This window comes from Aquarana catesbeiana, linkage group LG10 (genome assembly GCF_042186555.1).
Source record: "Aquarana catesbeiana isolate 2022-GZ linkage group LG10, ASM4218655v1, whole genome shotgun sequence".
Classification (NCBI taxonomy): domain Eukaryota; kingdom Metazoa; phylum Chordata; class Amphibia; order Anura; family Ranidae; genus Aquarana; species Aquarana catesbeiana.
This window is the reverse complement of record NC_133333.1, coordinates 197,218,825-197,236,716: the sequence shown is the minus strand read 5'-3', so window position 1 is coordinate 197,236,716 and position 17,892 is coordinate 197,218,825.

The window sequence follows — 17,892 nt, the reverse complement described above, 5'->3', positions numbered from 1 at the left end:
AAGAACCAGAAGAGCCAGAAGAACCAGAAGATGAAGCAAGATAGAAGAAAGAAGAAGCATTTAAATAAAGGAATTGTCAAAAACTGTCTCTTGTCATTTTTAACATTTTTGACACTTTTTTCGTGAAATGGTAGGGGTACTTATGTACCCCCTTACCATTTCACACAGGGGGGGGGGCCGGGATCTGGGGGTCACCTTGTTAAAGGGGGCTTCCAGATTCCGATAAGCCCCCCGCCCGCAGACCCCCACAACCACCGGCCAGGGTTGTGGGGATGAGGCCCTTGTCCTCATCAACATGGGGACAAGGTGTTTTGGGGGGCTACCCCAAAGCACCCTCCCAATGTTGAGGGCATGTGGCCTGGTACGGTTCAGGAGGGAGGGGGGGCCGCACTCTCGTCCCCCCCTCTTTTCCTGCGGCCTGCCAGGTTGCGTGCTCGGATAAGGGTCTGGTATGGATTTTTGGGGGGACCCCACGCCGTTTTTTTTTTTTTTTTTGGCGCGGGGTTCCCCTTAAAATCCATACCAGACCTGAAGGGCCTGGTATGGAATTTAGGGGGACCCCACGTCATTTTTTTTTTTAAATTTTGGTTCGGGGTTCCCCTTTGGGGAATTCCCATGCCGTTTTTATCAATGAACTTCTATGTGTATTGTCAACAATGCAATAGCCGCGGGTAGTTTTAAATGAGTTTTTTCCTTCAAAATGTCATTTTGCTGTCAGACTGTTCTAAACACAGGAAACATGCGCCCCTTTACAGGCACACTATAGACACCCCCCAGGTACGAAATTTAAAGGGATATTACACTTTTATTGTTTGACTTTAAGCATTATTAAAATCACTGCTCCTGAAAAAACGGCCGTTTTTAAAACTTTTTTTTGCATTGATCCATGTCCCCTGGGGCAGGACCCAGGTCCCCAAACACTTTTTATGACAATAACTTGCATATAAGCCTTGAAAATTAGCACTTTTGATTATTCATGTTCGTGTCCCATAGACTTTAACGGTGTTCGCATGTTCGAACGAACTTTTTTCCTGTTCGCATGTTCTGGTGCGAACCGAACAGGGGGGTGTTCGGCTCATCCCTAGTCCGTAGGGTTCAATATTTTCCCACAAATAGAGCTTTCTTTTGGTGGTATTTGATCACAGCTGGGATTTTTATTTTTTGCTAAACAATCAAAAAAAGATGGAAAATTAAAAAAATCATGTTTCATAGTTTGTTATAAAATTTTGCAAAGAGGTAATTTTTCTCCTTCATTGATATGCGCTGATAAGGCGGCACTGGTGGGCACTGATAGGCTGCACTGATGGGCACGGATAAGCACAGTTAAGGCGGCACTGATAGGCACAGTTAAGGCGGCACTGATAGGCACAGTTAAGGCAGCACTGATGGGGACAGATAAGGCGGTACTGATGGGCACAGATAAGGCAGCACTGATGGCCGCTGATGGGTGGCACGGATAGGTGGCACTGATGGGCACGGATAGGTACCACTGATGGGGGGCACTGATGGGCAGCACTGATGGGGGGCACTGATGGGTGGCACTGATGGGCTGTCAGCGAGAGGAGAAAAAATAGCTGATTACCGGCTCTGTTTACATCACATGATCAGCTGTCATTGGCTGACAGCTGATCATGTGGTAAGGGGTCGGGACCGACCTCTTACTCTGATCTGTGATCAGGCAAGTCTCATAGACTCGCTGATCACTGAGCGCGCCACATGCGCCCTGCAGGCGTCAATAGACGTAGTCCCAGCAATGTAGATCCGCTCTGTTGCTGTCATTTGGCAATAGCGCGGATATGAAGCGGTTAAAGATAATACATATAAAATTACACCACACATCAAATTTTAAAGCCAAAAGTTAACAGTACCTTTGTACATTTGATTTCTTAAGGAAAAAATAACATGACACCTGTGGTTAGTACTGAAATAATCTCTAAATGCAGACAATCAAATTTACATATACCATATAGAGGTTATTTTGCCAATCTACTGCTCCACGACCCAGAAAATATTGCATATAATGCAGGTGATTCTGACGGGCTAGTTGACTAGAGAGATGTGGTGGGGCACGGCCTAGGTTTAAAAGCCCTTCAGTATCATTACGCCTCTCACCAGACATGACATCCCAAGGTAGAGTATCTTCCCGGTCCACCATGGATTGTGGCATGTAGGTGGAGGTAGTACGCCTTAAGAAATTATGCAACACACAGCAACAATGAACTATAGTGTACATTTTTGGGGGGCTACATTTATTGCTGTATGGAAGATATGAAAGCAGATGGCCATAATATCAAATGCATTTTCTACAACTCGTCTAGTGCAAGATAACCTGTAATTAAAGATTTTTTGATCAGGTGTAAGGTTTTTAAGGGCAAATGGTTTCAACACATGGTGTTAGGATTAAGCTCACCTGCTGGTGGCACTATCCTGCTCTGGGCTGTTTGCTGCAGCTCCAGTGTCCCTATATTTTAGGGATGAGCCGAACACCCCCCGGTTTGGTTCGCAGCAGAACCTGCAAACGGACCGAAAATTTGCGCGAACTTTAGAACCCCATTGAAGTCTATGGGAGTTGAACGTTCAAAATCAAAAGTGCTAAATTTAAAGGCTAATTTGCATGGTATTGTTCTTAAAAGGGTTTGGGGACCAGATCACCAGATCACATATGCTGGAATAGTGGAAGTCAATGGGGCTCGAACCTGCAAAATCCAAAGTTCTCACTGAAGGTTTATATGCAAGTTCTTTGCCATAAAAAGTGTTTGAGGACCTGGGTCCTGCCCCAGGGGACATGGATCAATGCAAAAAAAATGTTTAAAAACGACCGGGAGCAGTGATTTTAATAATGCTTAAAGTGAAAAAAAAAGTGAAATATTCCTTTAAATATCGTACCTGGGGGTTGTCTATAGTATGCCTGTAAAGTGACTCATGTTTCCCGTGCTTAGAACAGTCCCTGCACAAGATAACATTTTTAAAGTAATAAAAGTCATTTAAAACTGCTTGCGGCTTTAATGCAATGTCGGGTCCTAGCAATATAGATGAACATCAGTGAGACAAACGGCATGGGTAACCCCCCCAGTCCATTACCAGGCCCTTTGGGTCTTGTATGGATATTAAGGGAAACCCCGCATCCAAATTAAAAAAAGGAAAGGCGTGGGGCCCCTAGGCCCTATATACTCTGAACAGCAGTATACAGGTGGTGCAAAGAAGACAGGGACTGTAGGTTTGTTGTTAAGTAGAATCTATTTGTAATTTTGAACTGGTACCTTTTTAAAGTGTAGCTCCAGCCAAAAAATCTATTTTTAAGCTTTTTGGAAAACATAGGGAAGGGTTATCACCCTTGTGACATTTGTTTTGCTGTCTGTGCACCTTTTCAGAAGATTTCACCTCACTTTCTGTCCCAATGACAAAGGTTTTTTGACAATTTGGGGTTTTTAGTGAAACAATGATTGGTGATAAAGCATCAGTGGAGAGGAGACATGTTTTTCCCATATTAACTCCTACAGGAGAGAATTTCCCTTCCTATTAGATTATAGATAGATTTCATCTCACTTCCTGTTGTCTCCTTCCGTTTGCAAGTAGGAATCGTTTGTAAGTTGGATGTTTGAAATAGGGGCCTGCCCTATATACTCTGCAGAAATTGCGGCCTTAGGTGTTGGTGTTGCCACAACACTGTAAGCCCTCATAGTTACTCTTGGTGGGCACAGGAACGGGCTCTGCTGTGAAATATTAGATCCAGAATTGCAATTACATGCCCCTGTTGAACAGGGTCAGAAAAATTGTGCCTTTGGTGTTGGTGGTGCTGGTGCCACAACACTGTAAGTTCTCACAGTTACCCTTGGTGGGCGCAGAAACGGGCCCTGCTGTGAAATTTTAGATCAAGAATTGTAATTACATGCACCTGTTGAACAGGGGAAGAAAAACTGGGCCTTTGGTGGTGGTGGTGCTGGTGCCACAACACTGTAATGCCGCGTACACACGGTTGGACTTTTCGACCGGACTGGTCCAACGGACGCCGACGGACCAAATCCAGCGGACAATCCGATCGTGTGTGGGCTCCACCGGACCTTTAGCGGACTTTTCCAGTCGCAAATCTGACGGACTTTAGATTTGGAACTTGCTTCAAATCTTTACGTCGTAACTTTGCCGAACCCAGAAATCCACTCGTCTGTATGCTAGTTTGGCGGACAAAAAAACGACGCATGCTCAGAAGCAAATACTAAACGGAAGCGCTGGGTCTGGTAAAACTAGTGTTCGTATTGTAGGTAGCACATTCCTCACGCAGCAAATTCTGTGATCGTTGAATGCAGCGCATTAATTGTCTTCTTTAATAATGCTATAAGAACGAAGTTGTTTTGCTGTTCCTATTCACACAGAGTTCTCCCAAACTGATTTCTGGATTATTTCTGTTGATCTCATGAATGATATTGTATTTGTTTTAAAAGCCATATCTCCATACTAATGTTTACACAATTGTTTTTTGGAGTCATCTTTTATTTTTTATTTCATCAAGATCTTTTTTTATGATTATTGTCAAAATTATTTTATCTTTATCTCCATATATTTTTTTTTGTTTGTAAAGTTACTGCAAAGAACCATTTTTTTTTGTTTTTTTGGGGTTTTTTTAGTTCCACAAATAAATCATTTTTTTTGTGTTTTTTTTTGTAAAGTTACCACAAAGAACCATTACTTTTGTAGGTTTTTTAATTTTTGTTTGTTTATAAAGTTCCCACAAAGAACCTTTTTTGGTTATATTATTATTTTATTTATTTATTTATTTATTTTTTGGTAAAGTTACCACAAGAACGTTATATTTTTTGTTATTGTTTTTGCAACCTCAGGGAGGTTGTTGTCCTTTGTTAATTTGACATTGTCTCTAAATAAATGATGTTAATTAAAACACATAAAGACTTTTCATAAACTAAAATATCCATTTATTTCTGGCAAACAAAATAAAGATGAAGTCAGCGCTGGCTAAATACTGGAATTTGTGAATACTTTTGGCCACAGGGCACACATCAAAAGTCTGTGGAAAAGAAAATTGGGATCTTGAGGAGTCCGTATAAGAGGGAGCACAATCTGGTCCAGGAATCCCAGAGATCAAGAGCAGCAGCAGATGACATAGATGTCCCCAGGCTGTGGTACTACACCAGCCTGCGTCTTCTGTCACACCAGACTGAACCCAGGTCATCACTTTCTTCTCTTCCCTGCAGCCTTCCCTCCACGCTGCCCTGCACCCTTCCCTGCAGCCTTCCCTGCAGCCTTCCTTGTAGGCTGTGGCCAGGCATGTACTGGCCATTGGGACTACAGGGAGTTTCCCGGTGGGCCGATGGCTCAGTGGGCCGATTTCAGTGACAGTGGACCGCTGCCTCCCTCCAGTCCTTTGTCCCCCCCCCCGCAGTGCTCACCTCCTCTCCCTGGCTAGTTATGCAGCGCGCCTGAATACAGACATGATGCTCAGGAGTCAATACTTAGAAGCTCATCATACGATCTGGAAGGAGGGCGGCCTCACTTTCCTGCCTAATCTTGTTCCATTGGGGGGGCGCCAAACTGATTCTTTGCCCCAGGTGAAATAATGTCTAGCTTCCCCACTGGTACTGCCTATAAGAGAAATAATGTAGAATGGCTAATAGCTAGTGGGGGGGGGGGGGCTTGGGTGGAAAGCCGGCATGGGAGAGACCTGTCAAAGTGGGCCAGTCTGGGTGAAGTCCAGGGCCAAATTTTTGTCCCAGTCCAGCCCTGGCTGTGGCTCTGGTGGTTGACTTGTGGCAGGAGGAGAAGGAGGAGGAGGAGGGGCTGCCTCATTTATTTGGGTATTGGCAGTTAACTCGCCCTTCAGCCCCTTGTGGATAGCATCAGCAAAAAGTTTTTCACACAGGAGGCGTTGGCCCCACTCCATTTGAAGCAACCTGCTGGCTAAATAACAGCCATAGGCCTCTTCAGCTTCGGGGGCTCTTCAGAAAATTTGTTGCATCTCTCATGAGGCGCAGTGATGCCTCCTGTGTCACTGTCCCCTTCCTGGCCCTTTTTGTAGGAAGGCGGAGGGGAGCCACTTGTGATTGTGTCAGGCTTCTACTGGGCCCGGCCATCTCCTGGCTGACACTGGGCCCGGCCACCTCCTGGCTGACACTGGGCCCAGACTCCTCCTGGATGACACAGGGTCCGGCCTCCTCCTGGATGACACAGGGTCCGGCCTCCTCCTGGATGACACAGGGTCCGGCCTCCTCCTGGATGACACAGGGTCCGGCCTCCTCCTGGATGACACAGGGTCCGGCCTCCTCCTGGATGACACAGGGTCCGGCCTCCTCCTGGATGACACAGGGTCCGGCCTCCTCCTGGATGACACAGGGTCCGGCCTCCTCCTGGCTGTCCCTGGGCCCGGCCTCCTCCTCCCTGCCACTTTCCACACCTTCCTCCTGGCTGACCTCATCCTGTGTATAAAAAAGGGACATAGTTTTAGTTTTTGGTTCATCACTGACACACAATTTTCTTCTCATGACTTGCAAATTCAATGTTAATACATATATTAATACGAGTATAGAAATCTGACACCATCATTTTTTAAAGCAGGTGACAAACATTTTTGGTCACTACTGTCAATTGATATGTATACATAATTTTTAGGATACCATTCTTAATCAATTATAACATCTAGTTAACATCATTAATATTAGGACACTAAATGTGTTTTAAATTAATTTACCTGACTCCAGAGGATGGAAGACCCAGCTTGGTCCTCATCAGCCTCTGCTGGAGTGGAAGGGTGCATGGAAGAGTGCATGGAAGGGTGGAGGGAAGGGTTGAAAGGGTTGCCCTGGCTTCAGTCTGGTCATCAAGAAAATGTAGTTTATCGTAGTGCCACAGCCTGGGTACATATACATCATCTGCTGATGCTCCTGATCTCATGGAATTCCGGATCTTGTTATGCTCCCTCTTATACATAGAGGGAGCATAACAAGATCATAAAAGATAAGACACAAGACAAAAACACTTTTATGTTTTAGCTAAACCCTCATCATCTTATCCCAACATAGGCCTCATCAATCTGTAAGCCGTATAGGCCTGCTTACTACAAATTTTCCATTAAAAAAATTTTATACACTGCGCATGCGTGAAACTCCGCCTGCTTTGCCCGCCCCTGACGTTCTTTTTTAACACATATTCTCCGCCCCCTTGTTTCTATGCACAGAACGTATGTACGACACATGCGTGATAACTCTTTTTATACACTGCGCATGCGTGAAACTCTGCCTGCGTCGCCCGCCCCTGACATTCTTGCCCCCTTGTCTCTACGGTGCGTAGTGGGAGGAACAATGGTGGAGACACATCGGGTGTGTACGACCTCAGGTAGCGACAAAAGCCCGGAGCCTGGAATGTCCCAATCCAGGAAGCAGAGATTTAAGACCTCCAATATGGCCTTTCAAGAGATGGTGGAGATGGTGGCAATTTTGCAAAAAAATGACTATGATGGGAGGTATGGACCGTACGCCCGGCCTAATTTACGAAAGGCCAAAATAATGGCGAAGGTGGTGATGACATTGCATCTTACTTTTGGGGTACGGCGCTTGAAAGATCAGATTAGGAAAAGATGGTCCGACCTCAAACTCCGGGAGCCGGATCAGTACAGACGGATCTGTAAAGTGCTTAAAAAAAAGTAAGTACTTGTCGTGTGTCTATCTTCTGTTTATTACCTTGCATACTGCTCCATGTGCTTTTCTTTAACGTACGAGTTTAGATCATTTTAAACGATCTTAGTAAACATTGTTACATATAGATATATATACAGATATAGATATAGATATATATACAGATATAGATATAGATATATATACAGATATAGATATAGATATAGATATAGATATAGATATAGATATAGAGAGAGATCTATATATATATATATATATATATATATATAGATATTTCAAAGTGAATTTTTATTATGTCTTCAAATAGGAACTCTGCACAAACAGACAATTTGTACACCACTTCACTACAATGTTTCAGACTACTATTCCTGGACTCAAATATCTGTGTGCTAAGTATAGCTTTTGTTTCATTCACATAGGGGAGAAAAGACTCAGACAAGCTGAACCCAGTGAACCCCGACCAAAACACCCGAATTGGGAATTGGGAAATCAGCCCAAGCCCCACAGAGGATGTTGAGGAAGGAGAGATGGGCGACATGGGCACCCCACCACGTGAGTGTCTGACACACCATCTTATGGTAATCTATGTATGGCTGCATATTTTGACATAAATTTTGTAATATCTATTTTAGATGATCTGGTTGTGGAAGGTCAAGAAACAAGCACCAGCGCTACCCCCGAGGATGTGTATGAAGTAGAGATGGAGGAAGTAGGCGACATGGGCACCCCACCACGTGAGTGTGTGACACACTAGCTTTTAGGGCTTGTTGAACCTTTTAGCACAGACAGTGCACAACGCCTAATTGGACAGCTAATGGCCTGGAATGGGGATATTGATGTAATGTGTAATCAGCTGGATAGTATGCAGCAAGAAATGAAGAACATGATCGATGTTTTGGGGAGAATATAAATTCCCCTTTTCACCAAAAAAAACATACATCATGTTCTTCATTTCCTTGTTTGCTGACCCCATTCTGGGCCTTTTTTTTTTTATAGTATTAAAATTCTATGCCTTTTTCCCAAAATTTTAAACAGATAAATGACGCCTGTTTGTTTTTTTTTTAAAACAAATAGGCCTCAATATATATTTTTCTATTTGTTTTAAAAATAAACAATATAAAAAAATATTGGAGGCCTGTTTGTAAAAAAAAAAAAAAAAAAAATATATATATAGCAGGAGGCTGATGTCTTTTCCCAGCAGTGTGTCCTGGAGTATTCTCGTGATGATCCACTTCTACTAAGCCTGTTTTGACCCCCCTGAGAAAGGGCGGTCACAGGCTTTTTGGTAAGCCTCCATTTTTACCATTAGGTGGTTGGCAGCACTGTACGGTAGAAAACTGATCCCGGATCCTGTATTGAATTTTTACACATCACATTTTTGGACTTTATTGATTTATTGCTTTTCTTAACACTTAGTATTTTTTGAGCACTTAATTACTGTTAATTTCTTATCATTGATTGGAAATCATTTACTGTGGTTTATTAATTTAATTAATTGATTGAATAATTGATCTATTATCATTCACATATGTTTTTGTCATAAGTTCGGCGCTGCACTTTCTAGCTTTACATTAATTAAAATAGTATGACCCCGAATGGGGTGGTGGCACGATGTGGACGTGTTTCCCATCTATAGCCCCTCCACAGTTGGGAAAGTCCCAACGGGTGGCAAAATGGGATGCCACAGTCTGCCATTCCTGTGGCGTTGAAGGAAATTGGGGAATCAAACAAGAAACAAAAAATCAGTAATTTTTAAAATAACATTCCAAGAACATTACACTTTTAAAACATTATTGCCCAGCATCAGTATAACTTTAATTGAAATATTATTTAATAAATAATATATAAAGGCCCACTTATCAGATTGCTCACCCCCTCGGATGGCACATTGTTACATTTTAAGGGGGGGGTGAAATTCAAAATAAATTTTAAGGACACGCAGGGTTGGATTTACTAAAAAGGCTACAAGACTGTGCACTTTGAAAAGTGCAGTTGTTGCACTCTGCAAGTACAGTTGCTCCAGAGCTTAGTAAATGAGGTAAGGCTTCATGTTGCAAGGAGTACCCAATCACATGCAAGGGCAATTAATCAAAAAACTTTGTTGCTTGCACATGATTGGATGATGGAAATCAGCAGAGCTTCTGCTCATTTACTAAAGCCCTGGAGCAAATGCACTTGCAGAGTGCAAACATATATTTGCTTTTTGTAAGTCAACCCCACAGAACATTCTAAAAAATTATTGGGGGGGGATTGTAAATCGAGTTCATGACACACAGACTATTTGGATGAATTGTAGGGGGGATTGTAAATCGAGTTAATGACACACAGTGTCACGTACCTGGTAGGTTGTGAGCCTGAAGTGCAGGAAAAGACCTCCCTTACAGCTCCCACTCCCGTTCCCCTGGAATGGAGACAGAGGGCCAGGAGTGAAGAGTGGTATGGGTGCCTGGCAGGATCAACAGTTGCTGGAAGTCCAGTAGTGGTGGCACCCTCTGGAGTCAGTAGTCTGAGGAGTAGACTGAGGACAAAGACTGGAATGCAGGACTGGAACCAGGAACAACAGCAGGTAATAGCAGACTGGAAGCTGGACTGGAACAACAGCAGAAGATAGCATGGAACACTGGACTGGAACAACAGCAGGTAACAGACTGGAACGCTGGACTGGAACACAGCAGAAGGTAGCCTGGAACGCTGGACTGGAACACAGCAGAAGGTAGCCTGGAACGCTGGACTGGAACCAGGAACAACAGCAGGTAATAGACTGGAACGCTGGACTGGTACACAGCAGAAGATAGCCTGGAACGCTGGGCTGGAACACAGCAGAAGGTAGCCTGGAACGCTGGGCTGGAACACAGCAGAAGGTAGCCTGGAACGCTGGGCTGGAACACAGCAGAAGGTAGCCTGGAACGCTGGACTGGAACACAGCAGAAGGTAGCCTGGAACGCTGGACTGGAACACAGCAGAAGATAGCCTGGAACGCTGGGCTGGAACACAGCAGAAGATAGCCTGGAACGCTGGGCTGGAACACAGCAGAAGGTAGCCTGGAACGCTGGACTGGAACCAGGAACAACAGCAGGTAATAGCAGACTGGAAGCTGGACTGGAACCAGGAACAACAGCAGGTAATAGCAGACTGGAAGCTGATGAACACAGCAGAGGGTCAACAAGCCAGTGGTCAGTAACGTTCGGACAGCAGAGGTACCAGGGGTAATGCAGAGGGATGGTCAGGCAAGCCAAGAGGGTCTGGTGCAGGCAGATAGCAGGATCGTCAAACAGGAAGCCGGGTCAGATAACAGGAAACACAGATCAGATCAGGTAACACTCACAGAACGCTGTAGAGCAGACAGCAGGGATGGAGTGTGACAGGCAGGTTTAAATAGCCCACCTGACACCAGCGGGAGTGCGCGCCCGCGTGACCGGACCCGTGAACGCGCGCGCATGCGCAATGGGACCCGTGGCCGGGTTCCCGTGCGCCTGGGACGCCGGTTACTGGCAGGATCTTCGTGACACACAGACTATTTGGATGAATTGTAGGGGGGATTGTAAATTGAGTTAATGACACACAGACTATTTGGATGAATTGTAGGGGAGGGAGGGGATTGTAAATCGAGTTAATGACACACAGACTATTTGGATGAATTGTAGGGGGGGGGTTGTAAATTGAGTTCATGACACACAGACTATTTGGATGAATTGTAGGGGGAGATTGTAAATCGAGTTAATGACACACAGACTATTTGGATGAATTGTAGGGGGGGAGGGGATTGTAAATCGAGTTAATGACACACAGACGGTTTGGATGAATTGTAGGGGGGGAGGGGATTGTAAATCAAGTTAATGACACACAGACTAGTTGGATGAATTGTAGGGGGGGGGATTGTAAATCGAGTTAATGACACGCAGACTATTTGGATGAATTGTAGGGGGGAGGGGATTGTAAATCGAGTTTATGACACACAGACTATTTGGATGAATTGTAAGGGGGGGAGGGGATTGTAAATCGAGTTAATGACACACAGACTATTTGGATGAATTGTAGGAGGGGAGATTGTAAATCGAGTTAATGACACACACACTATTTGGATGCATTTTAGGGGAAAATAACTACAATGCAGCTGACAAAATACATTAAAAGTTAGTAGACTAGGGATATGGGCCCAGCATTGCATGCTGAGGAGATTAGTGAAGGCAAATATGCATGCAGGACAAAAAAGAGCATTAAAAGATTACAGCATGCATGAGGACAAAAAGGGGACATTCACACAATATTGCAATGATGGTAAGTAGTGTTTGAGTAAAGAAATACATTACATTATCAAACATAAAATAAAATAACATGTGATGCTAATAAAGGATAACAATTCTTACCTTAATATAGTCCTTCTGCAGGACCTGAATTATGGCAGAACAGGTCTCCGGGATAATGATCCCCAGAGCCTGGGGGGAGATACCTGTCAAGAACTTAAGGTCCTGCAGGCTTCTCCCCGTCGCCAAGTAACGCAACATGGCGACTAGCCTCTGCTCCAGAGTGATGGCTTGCCTCATGCAGGTATCCTGCCTGCTGATATATGGGGTGAGCAAAGCCACCAAACGGTCAAAAACGGGGTCCGACATCCGGAGAAAGTTCTTGAAATCCTCAGGATTATTCTCACGGATCTCACGGAGCAATGGCATGTGACAGAATTGGTCACGCTGGAGCAACCAATTCTTCGTCCATGAACTCCTCCTCGCCCTGTTCATGGACTGGTCTTGGGCTGAAGAATTAACTACAGCACCAAGCACATGCAATGCACAAGCTCTACGATGAGTACATACACGTAAAATGGCTTCAAAATGGTCAGGTTGGTCAGAACGCACTTAACAGAATGCACTGAAGAACAGCAAGGCCTGTGAAGAGCGACCTGAAAATCAGCAACGAGCGGACAATAAAACACTGGTTACTCAATGCGAACTGACCACACGCACTGAAAAGCAGATACAAACCTCACAAGCACAGACTGAACAACAGTTAAAACTGAAAAATACGAGTCTCACAAGCGCGAATCGTCTCTCACCAAACTTCTACTAACACAAGATAAACACGAGATTAGCAGAAGGATCCAAAGGGTGTCGTACGGGCTATTGAACATCCGTTTTATAGTCTTGTCGGACTTGGTGTACGTCACCGTGTACTAGGCTGTCGGACTTTTGTGTGATCGTGTGTAGTTAAGTCTGTTCGTTAGAAAGTCCACCAAAAGTCCACCAAAAGTCCGTCGAAAATCTGACGGACGGGCTGTCGGACTTTTGCAGCCGAAAAGTCCGACCGTGTGTACGCGCACAGTTACTCTTGGTGGGCGCAGAAACGGGCCCTGCTGTGAAATATTAGATCAAGAATTCTAATTACATGTCCCTGTTAAACAGGGGCTGAAAAATTGGGCCTTAGGCACTGGTGCTCGTGCCACAACACTGCGACCCCTCACAGATACTCTAGTTGGAGCGCAGGAACGAGCCCTGCTGAAAAGTATTGCATCAAAAATTGTAATTACACACCCCTGTTAAACAGGGACAGAAAAATTGGGCCTTAGGCACTGGTGCTGGTGCCATAACACTGCAACCCCTCACAGATACTCTAGTTGGAGAGAAGGAACAAGCCCTGTGGCAAGCTATTGCATCAAAAATTGTAATTACATGCCCCTGTTAAACAGGGGCTGAAAAATTGGGCCTTAGCCATTGCTGGCGGTGCCCAAAACCAAAAATATTCTTACAAGCTATCAGCATGATCATTGAGGAGGAAGAGGATAGTCATTCAGCATAATAGGATAGTCACTCAGCATCAGCATAGGCAGTCTTGAAGGGATCTGGCATTTCAAAAAAAATTATTCGGTTACATCAGCATCAGGTGCTTGGTAGCTGGTGGTGATCCAAGACTGATTTATTTTTAGGAAGGTCAGTCGATCGACCGAGTCAGTGGACAGGCGCACCCTATGATCGGTTACAAAGCCTCCAGCAGCACTGAATGTGCGTTCCGAAAGAACGCTGGATGCAGGACAGGCCAGTAGCTCAGTTGCATACTGTGCAAGCTCTGGCCAGTGATCCATCCTCAAGACCCAGTAACCCAGAGGATTTTTGGTGGGAAAGGTGTCCAAGTCAGATCTTGCCCCTAGGTAGGGATGAGCTTCGAGTTCGAGTCGCACTCATGTTCGACTCGAACATCGGCTGTTCGCAAGTTTGCCGAACAGCGAACAATTTGGGGTGTTCGCGGCAAATTCGAATGCCGCGGGACAGCCTTTAAAAGTCTATGGGAGAAATCAAAAGTGCTAATTTTAAAGGCTTATATGCAAGTTATTGCCATAAAAAGTTTTTGGGGAACTGGGTCCTGCCCCAGGGGACATGGATCAATGCAAAAAAAAGTTTTAAAAAAGGACGTTTTTTTCAGGAGCAGTGATTTTAATAATGCTTAAAGTCAAACAATAAAAGTGTAATATCCCTTTAAATTTTGTAGCTGGGGGGTGTCTATAGTATGCCTGTAAAGGGGCGCATGTTTCCATGTTTAGAACAGTCTGACAGCAAAATGACATTTCAAAGAAAAAAAGTCATTTAAAACTACTCGTGGCTATTGCATTGCCGGTCCGACAATACACATAGGCAAAACCGCTTGAATGGAATTCCATCGGAGTTCCGTCGGCGAAACCTTCGGCGTTTATTCCGACAGCAAAACCGGTTGTGTGTACGCTAAGGATGAGCTCCGGCGTGTTCGCATGCTGAACGTGCCGAGCCCGCCAGGAAGTCGGCACGGCGCTGCGCTAGTCACAGGTAGGGAGACATTTCCCGATCTCTGCAGCCGCACATTGGGAAATGTCTCACTGATTGTGATTAGTGCTGCGCTGTGCCAACTTCCTGGTGGGCTCGGCACGTCCAGCATGCGAACACGCCGGAGCTCATCCTTAGTGTACGCGGCATTAGTGAAGTACAACCTTTCATTCAGGTCTGTTCTGAGCTACTATTTCAGGTTACCTCTCAGGGCCATGATATTTTCACTCCCCTATTTACTTTGTACCAGGCTGGATTTTTGGGATGTTGCTAAAACATTGTGCAGGTTCGTTTCTCCAGCAGTATTTAGCCTATTCACAACAGGTGGTGTTGGAATATATTGCTTCTGTGTACTGTTTAACTGAGCAATGTGAGCAAGGGAGAGACAAACTGACTTTAGTTCAACCTCTGCTACAAGCTTGGTCAGAGATCATATCCCCAGTGCAAGATGAGTCACGTTAGTTACCCTGCCACCAGTAAGCACACTTCCCCTGTATGCAATCCATCGAAAGCTCCTCCCGCAGTGCCATTACCCATAGCAACATCTCAGGCCTCTTCCTATATTTCTAATACTCTTCCCTCTATTCTTCCCCGTACTATTACTACCTTCCCATCAGCAGTACAGTCTGGTCAGCACAAGGCAACTATGTGCAGGACTCCAATATCTAAGCCAAAGAAAAAGAAATAAAACTCGTCTCCTGCTCTTTTAACTCTGCCACTATCCATGTTGCCTGCTGATCCTGTTCCCACTGATCCAGTGCCTGATGCGATCCAGTCCTCCTCCATGCTGATGACTGCGGCTGATGCGATCCATTCCTCCTCCATGCTGATGGCTGATGCGACCCAGTCCTCCTCCATGCTGACGACTGCTGCTAATGCGATCCAGTCCTCCTCCATGCTGATGACTGCTGCTGATGCGATCCAGTCCTCCTCCATGCTGACGACTGCGGCTGATGTGATCCAGTCCTCCTCCATGCAGATGACTGCTGCTGATGCGATCCAGTCCTCCTCCATGCAGACGACTGCTGCTAATATGATCCAGTCCTCTTCCATGCTGATGACTGCTGCCGGTGTGATCCAGTCCTCCATGTTGCCACCTGCTGATAATGTCCATGCCTCCTCCATGCTGATGCTGCCTGCTGTTGATGTCCATGCCTCCTCCATGCTGATGTCATCTGCTGATGGGATCCATGCCTCCTCCATGCTGATGCCACCTGCTGATGATGACCATTCCTCCTACATGCTGATGCCTCCTGCTGATGATGTCCATACCTCCTCCATGCTGATGCCGCCTGCTGATGGGGTCCATGCCTCCTACATGCTGATGTCGCCTGCTGTTGGGGTCCATGCCTCCTCCATGCTGATGCTGCCTGCTGACGATGTCCATGCCTCCTCCATGCTGATGCTGCCTGCTGATGATGTCCATGCCTCCTCCATGTTGCCACTTGCTGATGGGGTCCATGCCTCCTCCATGCTGATGTTGCCTGCTGATGGGATCCAAGCCTCCTCCTTGCTGATGTCGCCTGCTGATGGGGTCCATGCCCCCTCCATGCTGATGCTGCCTGCTGATGGGGTCTATTCCTCTTCTATGCAGCTGTCTGTTGCCAAGCTTGCTACGGTGGGTTCCCGGGCTGCCGCTGCCCCGCTGCACTATGCTGGTTCCCGGACTGCCCCTGCCTAGCTTGACAATGCTTATTCCAGGGTTTCTGCCCCTCTGGATGATGCTGATTCTGGGGCTGCTGCCCCTCTGGTCTATGCTAATTCTGGGGCTACCACCCCTCTGGACTATGCCAAATCCCTACTTGCTGTTAAGCTGGACTCTGATTGGGTTAAACTCCCACCTACTAATGTGTCTGAGGCTTCTAAAATTCCAGTGTTATGTGGCCTAAAGGGGTTGTCTGGGTGGGTTAAGATACCTACATTTGCTCAACCTGAGTTCTTTTTGCAGCCAGAGGATCCTGTTGTGCCAAGGCCAGGAGATCCAGATCTCCATTTTGAACTTGAGAGCCACATCTGCTATTAGAGCCCCGGTAGTAGAGGTCCCATGGCAAAGGACAGTGTTCCATTTGAGCTTTGTCCTGACCCAGGGGTCATCTCTGCGATCCCTGGTGCATTTGGGGACCCGAGTGGGGTAACCTATGTGCTGGGTAGACCCGAGGGACAGGTACAGTGCAGAGAGGCCTCTAGCAACAGAGTGAGAGAGGGTCCAGTCGTGAAGGAATGCCCTGGCATCAGGGTACCTGCACGGGACAAGAGAGCACCCCCTCCTGAACTGTACTAGGCCACATGCCCTCAACATGGGGAGGGTGCTTTGGGCTAGCGCCCCCCCAAAGCACCTTGTCCCCATGTTGATGGGGACAAGGGCCTCATCCCCACAACCCTTGCCTGGTGGTTGTGGGGGTCTGTGGGCGGGGGACTTATTGGAATTTGGAAGCCCCATTTAACAAGGGGACCCCCAGATCCCGGACCCCCTGTGTGAAATGGTAACGGGGTACAAATGTACCCCTGCCATTTCACAAAAAATGTGTGAAAATGGTAAAAAAACACAAGACACGGCTTGGGACAAGTCCTTTATTAAAAAATAATAATCTTCTCTCGCTCCGACAGACCGAAAGAAAAAAAAAGCCGCACGCCGCCACGGATCTTCCTCCATGGGAGGCACCCGCCATAATGACTGGCCTCTCAGGTAACAGCTCTTTTATAACTGAGGGTGGGGCCACACAATGACATTGCCGGGTGACCCAGCCCCCCTCTGATGCACGGGGACATCCCTATGGCTTTCCCGTAGTGTCAGAGGGGGGCGGGGCCACCCAGACCGCCCCCTCTGAAGCACGGGGACATCCCTATAGCTTCCACGTAGCATCAGAGGAGGGCGGGGTCACTCGGTTACATAGCCAGGTGGCCCGCCCCCTCTGACACTACAGGAAATCCATAGGGATGTCCCAGTGCGTCAGAGGGGGCGGGGTCAACCGGCAATGTCATTGTGTGACCCCGCCCTCACTTATGAAAGAGCTGTCACCTGAGAGGCCGGTCATTACGGTGGGTGCCTCCCATGGAGGCAGATCGGTGGAGGCGTGCGGATTTTTTTTTTTTTTCGGTCTGTCAGAGCGAGAGAAGAAGATGAATGGACTTTGTGGGACACTTTTTTATTGTTTAATAAAGGACTTGTCCCAAGCTGTGTCTTGTTTTTTTACCATTGTCACACATTTTTTGTGAAATGGTATGGGTACATTTGTACCCCATTACCATTTCACACGGGGGGCCAGGATCTGGGGGTCCCCTTGTTAGAGGGGGCTTCCAGATTCTGATAAGGCCCCTGCCCGCAGACCCCCACAACCACCAGGCAAGGGTTCTGGGGATGAGGCCCTTGTCCCCATCAACATGGGGACAAGGTGCTTTGGGGGGCCGCTACCCCAAAGCACCTTACCCATGTTGAGGGCATGTGGCCTGGTACAGTTCAGGTG